We start from the raw sequence: 12,594 nt of genomic DNA, 5'->3' as shown, positions 1-12,594 counted from the left end.
CCGAACGGTGATAAGATCATGATGCCCATCAACGGCAAGTACCTGAAGAAGTACTACCCATAGTGCTCCTTCACAAACTCCCAAGAGTGCATGAGTCTAAACTGGCCCTCAAAACCCTCCGACTAGTACACGAGGCTAAACTGTTCCTACCTTGCCCGCTCTGGTGAAAGCCTCTTGTGGGATTCAATTCGCCTATCTCCTCCAATGAGAAGGCAGATCCACCAGAGTCGTTCATATCACGACATATACATTCAATTCGCCTAACTCCTCCAATGAGAAGGCGGATCCACCAGAGTCGTTCATATCACGACGAATCCATTCAATTCGTCTAACTCCTCCAATGAGAAGGCGGATCCACCAGAGTCGTTCATATCACGACATATACATTCAATTCACCTATCTCCTCCAATGGTAAGGCGGATCCATTAAAGTCGTTCATATCACGACAAATCCACTCAATTCGCCTATCTTCTCTAATGGTATGGCGGATCCATCAAAGTCGTTCCAATCACGACATTCCTCGTCATGTTAACATTAAACCTCTGACAAAATCCGCTTACCATTCCTATTCTGAGGAATGGTAGGCCCCCACGGTCGCTCCGATCGCGACAAAACCTCATCAAGTTAATGATCACCTCTGATGATTGGCACCGTTATTCTTACGAATAGCATAGCCTGAGCAATGGCCTACCATGCGACGTGCCATTACTCCTGTCAATAGTCACACTCCTACGTCCCTGAACTATCTGACCTGTTCCGGATGTCCTAACATTGCTTTAGGATAACTGATGGGTAGAGTCTACCAGACGATGACTTTTACCACAATCAATTGTCTCATTCCCACATGACGACAATCGTCGAAGACGGTTCCCCAGACAACAACTCGCCGAAAGGCGAGTCGAAGTCAAGTTCTTCAGTTGGCCGTAAAGGCAAATGTTTGTTCTTTATTGCGATCCAATCTAAGGGATGGTGGGTCCTCAAAGTCGTTCCAATCACGACATCCCCTGTCATGTTAACATTAAACCTCTGACAAAAATCCGCCTACCACTCTTATTCTGAGGAATGGTAGGCCCCCACGGTCGCTCCAATCGTGACAAAACCTCATCAAGTTAATGATCACCTCTGATGATTGGCGCCGTTATTCTTACGAATAGCATAGCCTGAACAATGGCCTACCATGTGACGTGCCATTACTCCAGTCAATAGTCACACTCCTACGTCCCTGAACTATCTGACCTGTTCCGGATGTCCTAACATTGCTTTAGGATAACTGATGGGTAGAGTCTACCAGGCGATGACTCTTACCACAATCAATTGTCTCATTCCCACATGACGACAATCGTCGAAGACGGTTCCCCAGACGACAACTTGCCGAAAGGCGAGTCGAAGTCAAGTTCTTCAGTCGGCCGTAAAGGCAAACGTTTGTTCTTTATTGCGATCCAAGGGTTACTCTCTCGATCCCGTTGGAGCTACAACGCGAAGATCGGAGTTAATCCGATCCCACGCTGTGAGCAACAGAAGGCAAAACAAGAGCTTAATATGACTAAGTCCTAAACAGGACAATCAGTGGATCGTCAAGTTCAATTCAAGTGCCCAACGGCGCAGTCAAAAAGAAAAAAAAAACTGTATGCGCAAAGCAAAGGTGAACAAAATAAGCAAAAGGGCCACTACGGGCCATAATTTACATGAGTTTTCAGTTTAGTTGTGATGCCCGAAGCACCAACTAAGTTGACAAAAAAAAAGTTCAAGAAGACAGAAGGATGGACTTGAACACGGCATTACAAAAACTTCAGCAGGCTGAACGAGCCGATCTTCGCTTTGAGCTTCGCACGCTCCGCAGCCCGCTGGATCCTCGCCTTCTCCTTCCGCTCCGGTTGCCGCCGGGCCAAGTCCGCCTCGCTGGCTTCTTCCTCTTGGCGAAGGAGCTGGAGCTCCTGGCCCACCGCCGCGGCAGCCTCGCCGAGTCTCCTCACTTCGAGCCCACGCTCCTGCAGCTTCGCCTCGCCGCGAAGAGAGCCGGCATCCTCGAAGAAGGACCGGTCCAAGTAAGCATCCATCCGGTCCCGCACCGCCTGTTGTCGCTTCCGCAGGCGTCCAAACTCAGCCTCCTTCGCCTGAATCCTCTTCGCCCGATTCTTGCGCTCGAGCAGATAATGCAAAGAAGGGGGCGGTGGCTCATCGGAGGAATCTTCGTTGGCCAGTTCTTCGAGGCGATACATCCACCCCTCAATGCGCTCAAGCTCCCGCTCACATCGCCGTGTGAGCGAGGCATCACCCGCACGGCGAACCGCCTCCAAACACGCTTCCACATGAGGGAGCGCGTCGTAGTAACGTCCGTCGCCAACGCTGACTGAGATGGCAACCCCGTGCACCAAGCCCACCAATTCCTGGAGGGGCACGAAGGCGGGATGAGCCAAGGGGTCCGGAATCGCGGGGACGGCAGCCGGAGCACCAACGTCGACGACGGTGGAGGAAGAACCGACACCCTCCGCACCACTATCATTAGAAGAGGAAGCCATGAGAGAGAGAGTTCTTTTTCGCAGAGATCTCTTCCTAGCGGATTTCTCTCGAAGCGGTAGGGACTCTGCTGGAGAAGAGCAAGTGCAAGTATATATTCCGAAAAATTTAACGGTGGAGATTCATCACCCCAAGCGATCAAGCGGTCCAAACGCCCTGCGACGCTTCGAACTCGACGCCATTAAAGGCTGCTCTCGAAACCCCGAACCGACAGATCGGATTGGGCACGAGAGGCGAAGCGACCGGTCGCTTCACCATAAATGGGCATTAATGCGCCTGCAGAGTCTTGGCTGGCAAGCACTTGGGCCCGCCGACCGACACGTGGCACAAGTTTCGCCCGCAGTCGGATCCCCGACTATTGGATCAACTCGCTAACTGCTCGAGTTTTCGCCTACAATTCAAACTCGCCAGGCGAATCGGGTCGGGTTTTCAACACAAGCCCACCATCATACGGGTCTCGCACACAGCATAAACTCGCCAGCCGTTGGGTTGCGTTTCCAAGCGAAACTCGCCAGCAAAAGAGGTTACTCATCTGCTTGAACTCGCCAACAGCTGAGTTTAGCTTCCAGGCGGAACTCGCCGCGATCAAAATCTCGCCTGAAAACAAATTAAATCTCGCCAATACACAAGCAATGAGCGGACACAAAACCTCATTGATACTTTAAGACAGTACATTTGAACAAAGTTATGTTTTCTGCAAATTGCGAAAGTCATAATAACATGTTCAAAGAAGCAAAACATACACCCAGCGTTTCAAGACAATACATTTGAACAAAGTTATGACTTTAAGAGTCATGGCATAGTCCCAAATGTAAAACAAGCAAGCAAAATATCTTAATACAGTCCTGAGGCAGAAGTCTCAGTCGAACACGCTGAAGGTGGAAATCTCCTCTTTGACCGCCTCAACCTGGCTCGCGTGGTCTTCCCGAGCCTTGTTTTCAGCAGCCTTCCGGATCCGGTCCTCGCGGTTCGACGCAGCGGCAGCATCTGCTTGGCGCAAAGCTAGCAGGCGTCGAGTCTCTGCCTCAGCGTTCTCATTAACCTTGACCACGTCAGATTGGAGCGCCTTCCACTTCGCCTCCGCCTGCCCTAACTCGGCCCTCAGGCGAGCCATGGTATGATTGAGATCAATGACTTGCTCCTCTAGCAAACGTTGCTGGCTCACCCAAAAGTTAGCCACAGACTCCAAATCCGCTATCTCCTTGGAGCGGGTTTCCTGTTCCAGGGCTTCCTGACGCCCGAAGTGAGCTAGACAGGATGCCATTTTAGCCTCCGGACCTCCCCGTAGCAAGTCCTCTAGCACCATCATGCGTGGCTCCAAGAGACGGAGTTCACGCACGCAACGGGTAGCGAGACGGTTTTCACCTGATCGCCGTAAATCGGCCACGCGATCATAGAGGGACTGCCTGAAGCTGTCAAAGCTACCCATACCGAGTTCGACGAGGGAAATTGCCTGCCTTACAGCACCTTCGAACTCTTCAATACGGGCCTGCCATGGTTGAGACTCGGAGGGAACAGACCTCTGGCCTGGAGCAAGCGCCGTGATGGGAGGAATTTCGAGGCAAGGTTCGGCTCCCGGCTGGGGAGCGGGATCCGAAGCAGCGGAGGTCGCACGGCCTTCAGATTCGTCGTCTGAAATCAGAATGGGATCGGCCGCATGCTCCTCGGCAGCCGGCACCTCCTCTCGACCTGTAAGACGCAACAAGCGATACAGGGAACAGTTGGGGGGAGGAACACCTACTAAACTCACACGAAAGTCGAAGCAAGAAGATACCTTCAGCCGCGACGGCTTCGGCAGCACCTGAAGAACCAGGCTCTTTCCTTTTCTTGGAAACGACTCTCTTCACCTTCGGCGCCATTGGGAGTATGAGGAAGAAGAAGTTCGGGTTTACTCTGAGGAGGACGATAGGCCCTCTCGAGGAAGAGTTAGGGTGTTAAATACCCTAAGAGTCCTAGGCGGTTACTCAGTACTTGATTAGACCGTTCAGGATTAAAGCAGCTAGAGAGCAAGACCGAACGGATCGGATCTGGACGGACGAGATCTGGCAGTTCCTTGAGCACGATCTTCAACAAACGGCTCAAATCGGACGTTGGGAACGAAGAGGCCCACTACCTCGCATTTAATGCGAGGCGGCTATCCCACGTCTCCTTAACCGGCGTACACGTGGATTAACATGTGGCCCGCTAAAAGCGTAACCCGATCAGAGTCAGGATCGCCGTTAGCATTTGCAAATCCGCCTGCGGGCCGAATTCGCCTGCAGTCGAAATAAACCTACAGCGCAAACCAATCGATGATAATCCCGCTGCAGTTGAGGTCCTCTTGCGGCCAGATTCCGACCAATGCATGGTTACGAAAATGGCACACGCACACAAGTGACAATAGGCCAAAAACAAAAGGGATAATTTCATTCATGAAAAAGAAGTCCTATTACAAACGGAAAATTAAAGGCGAACTACAGGGATTTCAACTTCAGTTCCGCCCCACGAATTTCTTCAGCATGGCGAAGCTCAAGCCTCCTCAGGACCTCTCGACGAATATCTTCCTCCGTGCATGAGATCAAATCCTGAATAACCTCCCTGACATCCTTGAGAGCTCGATCCTTCTCTGCAACGGAGCCAGCAGTCAATCGCCGGCGAGACTTTACGCCCTCCAACTCCTTTGCCACGTGATCGCGAGCCTTCTCTTGAACGGCCAGGGCGGCCTGTGCTTCGGCTAAGCCTCTACCTCCGAAGACAAGCGAGAAACGCGGTTGTCAGCCTTCTGTCGCTCAAAGGCCATCCGTTCATTCTCAGCTTTGGCCTGCTCCAACTCCTCCGACAATCTCGCCTCTAGTGACATAGTTTCATTCAGACGGCGACCCCGCACTTTACACCTCTTAGATTTCGGAGCCATTGTGAGAGGAAGCGAGAATTCTTTCCTTGGATGTTCCCTTTCAAGATTTGAAAGTACGGTAACTCCCAATGGAGGAAAACGGCTGATTTAGAAGGGCGGAGTTGTCCACGTGGCCACGACTGCCCTCGAAAGGCGAAAACCCTAACGGACAGGAAACGGGGCCACGATCAAATTCGACGGCCCAGATCACCCTCAGTGCATCGAAGGGACCGAGATTGGCGGTTGAATCCGACGGTTGAGTCCGAGAACCACGGCCACGATACGTCGCAGGGCGAAACGCACGAAGATCGTGCTGTCAAGTCACGATCGCCACGATCCAATGTCTTAGCTGGGAAGCACGAGGCTCTATCAGCAGACACGTGGCTCATCTCCCGTCAGATCCGGTTCCGCCTACAAAAGGAAGGGTTTCGCCTGCAAATACTGGGCATAACCCCACGAGTCGCGCGAAAATTGGCTCTCAAAAACTAATTTCGCCTTGGCGATGCATTCGCCCTCAAAGGTAAAATTACGAACAAAGCCAAAAGAATGACCTTGCTTAAACGGTTGAAACCCACGCCCCAGATGGCTAAGGGTTAGAGCAGAAATCTTAGCATTAAGCCTAAGAGAAACTGTTCGACAACTCATCATACTGAGGAGAATAGTATGGCTAGCCCGATTCAAACGGTAATCGGTAAAGGCATATCAAACCCGTTGATAGCTGAGGATTTGCTAAAAATCCTAAGAGAAATCGAAGGCACTTGCTTCGCCAACAATTTCTTCATTCAAAGTATTCCAGACCACACGCAAGCCAGTTCAGGTCTGAAAACTTTGAAGGGGGTCTTGTAGACGGTAAAAAATACCTCTATGGGTCTACAGGAAATTTGCCTACGAGAAGAGTTCGCACGCCCAATTCTCTGGCACGGACCTAAACCGCGTAGACGTCGACTGTACTCAAGTCCAGGTTCGCCTAACGGTCGACTCGCCAGCACGAGTTAGGGTCGATCAGGATGGCGGAAATTCGCTCTTCGCTCAACTCGCCTGCCCGAGTTCGGAGTCGAATCCGCCAGCAAGCCCCAAAACCGTCAGTACAGCTGGGTATCCACTACCCCACGTGCTGAGATGGACCTTCCCATCTCTCTCGACCCGAAGGGAGAGAGAGCACAGTACCCCAGGACCGTCAAACGGCCGCTCGCAGTGCGCACAGCGCGAAGGGACTGGACAGGTGTCGAGTCAACCTGAGCATTCATAAATGCGACTCACCTCGGCTGTCTGAGCCAAGAGCTGGATCCGCCGGCACTCGGCAAGCTGGCTAGACCCACTCGAGTACTGTACACCTACTTCACCGCCTCCCCTGACCGGAAAGGAGAAAGCACCGTGCTCAAAGCACGCCGGCAAGCTGGCTAGACCCACTCGAGTACTGTACACCTACTTCACCGCCTCTCCTGACCGGAAAGGAGAAAGCGTCGTGCTCAAAGCACGCCGGGCGGTCACGCACAGTACAAGTGATCGGACAGACACTTCATCGATCTGCGAACTCATAAATGCGGTTCATTAATGCTGGTCAAATCCACTCGGATAGCAGTCGTTTGTTGCCTCACATACAAGAATGGGCCTTCCCATCGTAGGTGACAGGACATAGAGCACAATCCCTGGAATGACCGTTCATGGTATCGAGGAACGGCGAGACGTCTCTGAAGAGGATATGGTCACATCCCACAATTCAAGGAGAAGTCAAGCTGTCCTTCTTTCATTTAAAAACCCCTTCCAGCACGATGGAAGAGAGGTCGCAAAACTTGGAGAAAAAAGAGTTGAGACCAAGCTGTTAGCAAATCCTTGCATTACAGCACTGCTGCCTAGTTCCGAGCTCCGATCGCCGACGAACCAAGCAGACCCGAACTCCATTGCCCCGAGCTTCTACTGCGAACTGAAGCTCTCCAGCAACCTCATTCAAACGGTCCAAGGGAAGCAGACTCGACCCGAGCATCGAGCGAAGCGTCCTATAGCCACCTAAAGTCCCCACACAAAATAAAGAGGGCCTTCCCTCTGCTTCTGTTATAAACATTTGATTTGTTAGTTTGTAATAAGCTTTCTTATAAATACAAACGAAACTCCTTTCTTCGGAAGAATCAAATTTTCACCCTACATGGACTACTAGGGCTTTATACCAACGGGACTTGGTTGCAACCCAAATATGCCTAGTACAATCCCCAACATAGGAAACAAAATACCGATTACCTCCCGATGACCTCCAATAAGACACCTCGATCGATGGATAGAAGTGCTGAACTCCACCTCGGTCTTCTCGCTCATCCTAATGTGCTCACAGGACTTCAATCTGCAGGTCATAGCACTCCTTGTACGGTATAACCAACAATATATCCCAGCACCAAACAATGCCACAGTCTAGCCAAAGAAGTCGTCAGCGTTCTATCAATCACCGTGCTCCCAAGCAGATAATACAAGTTACTCCGTCTGACGCCCTTCATCACAATCATGGACCCCGAAGTGACCTTCAAGCGAGAATCCGCCAAGGTCACCCTATAGCCTGCTGCCTCCAATACCCCAAGTGAAATGATGTTCTTCCTCAGTTGAGGAACGAACCTCACATCAGCCAACTCCCGGATCATCCTATCACTCATCCGAATATGAACGGTACCAATACCACCAATAGGGCATCTGTGATTATTACCCATGAGAACAACATTCCCTCTTTCTAACTCCTGAAAGCTGGAGAACCAATCCCTTCTAGGGCATATGTGGTAAGTAGCACCGGAATCTAACATCCACTCGGTGGAGTCGGCAACATCAACTGACGAAAGAGTTGGGCACGAATAGCCCGAAGAATCTGAATCTGAAACATCGCCACTAGCCTTGGTAACATTCATCTCTGAAGCTTGAATAGCTCTCCCTTTATTCTTCACGGCTTGCAATTTTGGGCATTCGGCTTTCCAATGTCCATCCTCTCTACAAAAGGCACACTGATTCCTACCAACTGCAGGATGCCCCCTCTAGACTGCGATCTCCTACCACGGTTTGGACTTCTAGCTCTTGCAACCAATGCCCCCGCAACCGGCTCAATGGAAGTCTCCTTGTCCTTCTTTCGAAGTTGATAGTTCACAAGGGCTGCGGTGACCTCACTATACGAAAGAGATGCCTTCCCATTAGTAAGAGTGAGGACGAAGGTCTCATATTCCTCGTCGGGCAAGGAACTCAACAATAGCAACGCCTTGTCCTCATCTTTAACAATGACATCTACATTCGCTAAATCTGCAAGTAGCTTCGTGTAGTGGTTCATGTGATCACTAATGGATGTCCCCTTCTTCAATTGGAAGCGATAAAGCCTCCTCTTCAAATGCAAACGATTTTCAACGCTCTTCATTAAATATTTGCCCTCTAGGACCTCCCGAATCTTCTTTGCCGAAGTTTCATTCATCACATCATATTTTAGATCTTGGGTAAGGCAAGACCTAATCACACCACACGCCGTTCTATTTATTTTATTCCAAACTTTTTCATCAACGTCGGCCGGTTTCCCGTTCAACTCCAATGTATCTTCCAAATTTTGCACATTTAGCGCATCCATGACTTCGCATCTCCAAAGTTCAAAATTATTTGTGCCGTTGAACTTTTCCACATCTATTTTTATAAAATGTATATTCAAACTTTGGACGGCCTTCTCACTAGAAGAACCCTCCCCACTTTCATCTTTTTCAGCCATATATCTCAAAGCACCTAAACTATTGCGGAACAAATAGGAAATAAATCCAACTTGAAAAAAGATAGAAACTTTACCACAAAGATCCGATCTTTATCGCCAATCGAAGCTCTAGATGAACTTCCCAACTGATCTATACCTCCAAAAAGCCCAAGCGTTGCCCGAAGCTCTGATACCAATTGTTGTGCCTCGAGAAACCAAACCAATTGCCGAGAAAGATAAAGAACCAACCAAAATCAATAGCACAAACAATCAAACACCAGTTTTACGTGGTTCGGCAAGATGCCTACGTCCACGGGGCAAGGAGGGGGGAGTTTTCACTATTAGAAATCAAGAGGAACAAACTAGGGTTACAAATCTCTCATAAACCCTCAACAATCAACTCTCAATCTCTCCAATTGCTCCTAGAATAGAAGCCCAAAGAAAACTCTCTCAATCTGCTCAAATTCGTCCTTGCTCTTAACCCTAAAAAACACCCAAAGGGTATTTATACAAACCCAAAACGAAGCGGGTCTGAAAACGCGGTCGACCGCCGCGGTCGACCGCCGCGGTCGACCGCCACCTAGTCTTCCTGAAATCTGAACCTGAGCTCCATCTCTTCAACACCATCATACATCTACCCTCCTATCTCCCCTCCATTCTCTCCTCCTTCACCGACTTTTAATTTCCGCATCCCCTACCATATGCCCTCTTCCGTCTCTCCTTCTCTAGGAACCTTCCTCGCCTCCCTCGTCACTTTCCTTGTCTTTTCTACCTCCCCCCTCCCCCCGGTGCCAACCACCCTTAAACTCGTCCCCACAGTTTCCTTTCTTCTCTCTCTTGATCTCAAAACTAGGGTATGACTACAACACAACTTATTCGTTACTTGTTAAGCTTATGCGTTAGTTGTTGAGCTTAACCACTAACTAGATAAGCTTAACAATCAATGGCTACGCTGAACAATTGATAAAAAAGCTTAACAGGAAATACATTAGCTTAATAACTAATGCATAAGCTTAACAAGCTACAAAAAAACTTAGCAAATGCATAAGCTTAACAATCAATGCATAAGATTAACAGCCGAAGAAAAAGCTTAGCAACAAACACATGACATTAACAACCAATGCACAAGCTTAACATCTGATAAAAAGCTTAACAATAAGTGCATACGCTTAACAACTGACGAAAAAGCTTCATAATCAATACATAAGCTTAACTGACACAAATTTTATAACAAATATATAAGCTTAACAACCAATTGACAATCTTATGCGTCTGTGTTAGATCTTATAAAAACTTGAGATCTAAACCATAAAGCCATGATTAATTCAAAGAGATTTACAAGAATCAAAAGAAAAGAACGGAAGCTTATACCTAAATCCATAGATTAAACTTGAGATGGATTTTGGATCTTCTAACCTTAGGGTTTCTCTAGCCAAATTTCTCTCTAGATGGGGGTGAAGAGAATTAGAGAATGTAACCCTAGATTAGGGACCATAACCCCTTATTTATAGATTTTGTACATTTGCAATTTGGCCCCTCATCAAATCACAATTACAACCTGGTATCTGCACATATAACCCTATGATTATATTTAAATACCCATTAACCCAAATTGATCGATCACTTTAGTGGGTTATCCTGAAGGATAGCAATACACACAGATTAATCATATGTACACATAAATAGATTTAATTAGATTTAAATCCAATAATCTCCCACTTGGGCACCATATGATTCCTTAAATTGTGTATAACCTTATGAGCTTAAAATTGCTATCACTGAAAAGGTATTTCCGAACAATCTCGTTCATTGACTATATCAATATAGGATCAAAGCGGCCTTCATCACATTTATCGTGACTCGACCCATCAATGGTCACATAAACCAATACAATCAAATGACATAGATCAATCATGGATATGTAGCATGAAAATTACATGCAATGTGATCAGTACATGTCTATTTTCAAATGACTGTAAGTGTTTTTACTCTCGGGACTGAGATTCGGTCGACCACCACGGTCGACCGCGAGACTTGCGCGGTCGACCGTCGATGTTCTGGGTTGGGCTTTCTGATTTTTGACCCGTTTTGTTTCTGAGTTGTATATAACTCAAAACCTGATTGTTTAGAGTTATGCAAGGACGAATTTGAGCAGTCTTTGAGAGAGAATTGTTGCATCCAATTGTGGGAGAGTTGTGAGAGATCAAGAGCTTTGTTTTAGGGTTTGATCTGAGAGATTTGTAACTCTACTTGTATTCTCTGATTTCTAATAGTAAGAACTTCCCCCCTCCTTGCCCCGTAAACGTAGGCAACTTGCCGAACCACGTAAATTGATTTGTTCTTGCTGTGATTGTGTTTGCATATTAGTTGTGGTTAGTTCGAGGTATTGTTCGTGTTGCTCAGAAAGCTTCTGCCGCGCACAACAATTGGTATCAGAGCTAGATCGACAACATGGGAGATATAAGCACGTCAAGTTCGTCTCTTACAAAGGCGATTCAGAGTCTGAGCATCAATAACACAAAGATTGATGTTCCGAAGTTCGACGGCAAGATTAATTTCGGATTGTGGAGGTGTCAGGTGATGGATGCTTTGGATGCACAGAATTTGGAGGAGACTCTTGAGTTAAAAGAGAAACCTACAGATATGGAGGACAAGTTTGGAGGAAGATGAACAGTAGAGCTTGTGGTATTATTAGGTCATGCTTGACGCCGGATCTTATTTATGATGTTATGAACGAGACGTCGGCGAAGAAGATGTGGGAAACACTCAATGAGAAATATCTTACGAAGAGCATTTGAGAATCGGTTTCACTTGAAGAAGAGATTTTACCAGTTCAAGATGAAGAGGAGAGTTTCCATCAGGGAGCATGTCAACAACTTCACTAAGCTACTTTCAGATATGGCCAATGTGGACATTATAGTTGAGGATGAAGACAAGGCGATGCTACTTCTGTGTTCGTTGCCCGAAGATGATTATGGTACGTTCGTTCTCACTATGATCAATGGAAAAACTACAGTCAGCTACAAGGAGGTGACCTCAGCTTTGGTTAACTATGAGTTGAGGAAGAATAATGGTGAACCCTCCGAGAAGGCATCGGGAGATACATTAGCAGTTCGAGGCCGAGATCCAAACCGTCGTCAGTTCAACCGCTCAAAGTCAAAGAATAGGAGTGCCTATAAGAGTGTTGGTAGAAATCAATATCGGTATTGTAAAGAAGAAGGACATTAGAAGATTGACTGCCCAAAGTGGAAAGAAAAAGCCGGGAAGAATAAGGGGAAAGCTGCACAAGCTTCAGAAGTGAATGTTACAAAAGCTATTGGTGAGCATTCAGATTCAGATTCTTCAGGATATTCATGCCCTGCGTTACCGTTAGTTTGCTATGCAGATTCCACGGAGTGGATGATGGATTCGGGAGCTACATATCACATCTTCCCTAAGAGGGAGTGGTTTTCTAGCTTTGAGGAGCTGGAAAGAAGGGATGTCGTGCTTATGGGTAATGACCACGTAT

Source organism: Asparagus officinalis, chromosome 4 (assembly GCF_001876935.1).
Source record: "Asparagus officinalis chromosome 4, Aspof.V1, whole genome shotgun sequence".
Taxonomy (NCBI): Eukaryota; Viridiplantae; Streptophyta; class Magnoliopsida; order Asparagales; family Asparagaceae; genus Asparagus; species Asparagus officinalis.
The sequence above is the reverse complement of the archived record's forward strand: the minus strand, read 5'-3'. Positions refer to the sequence as shown.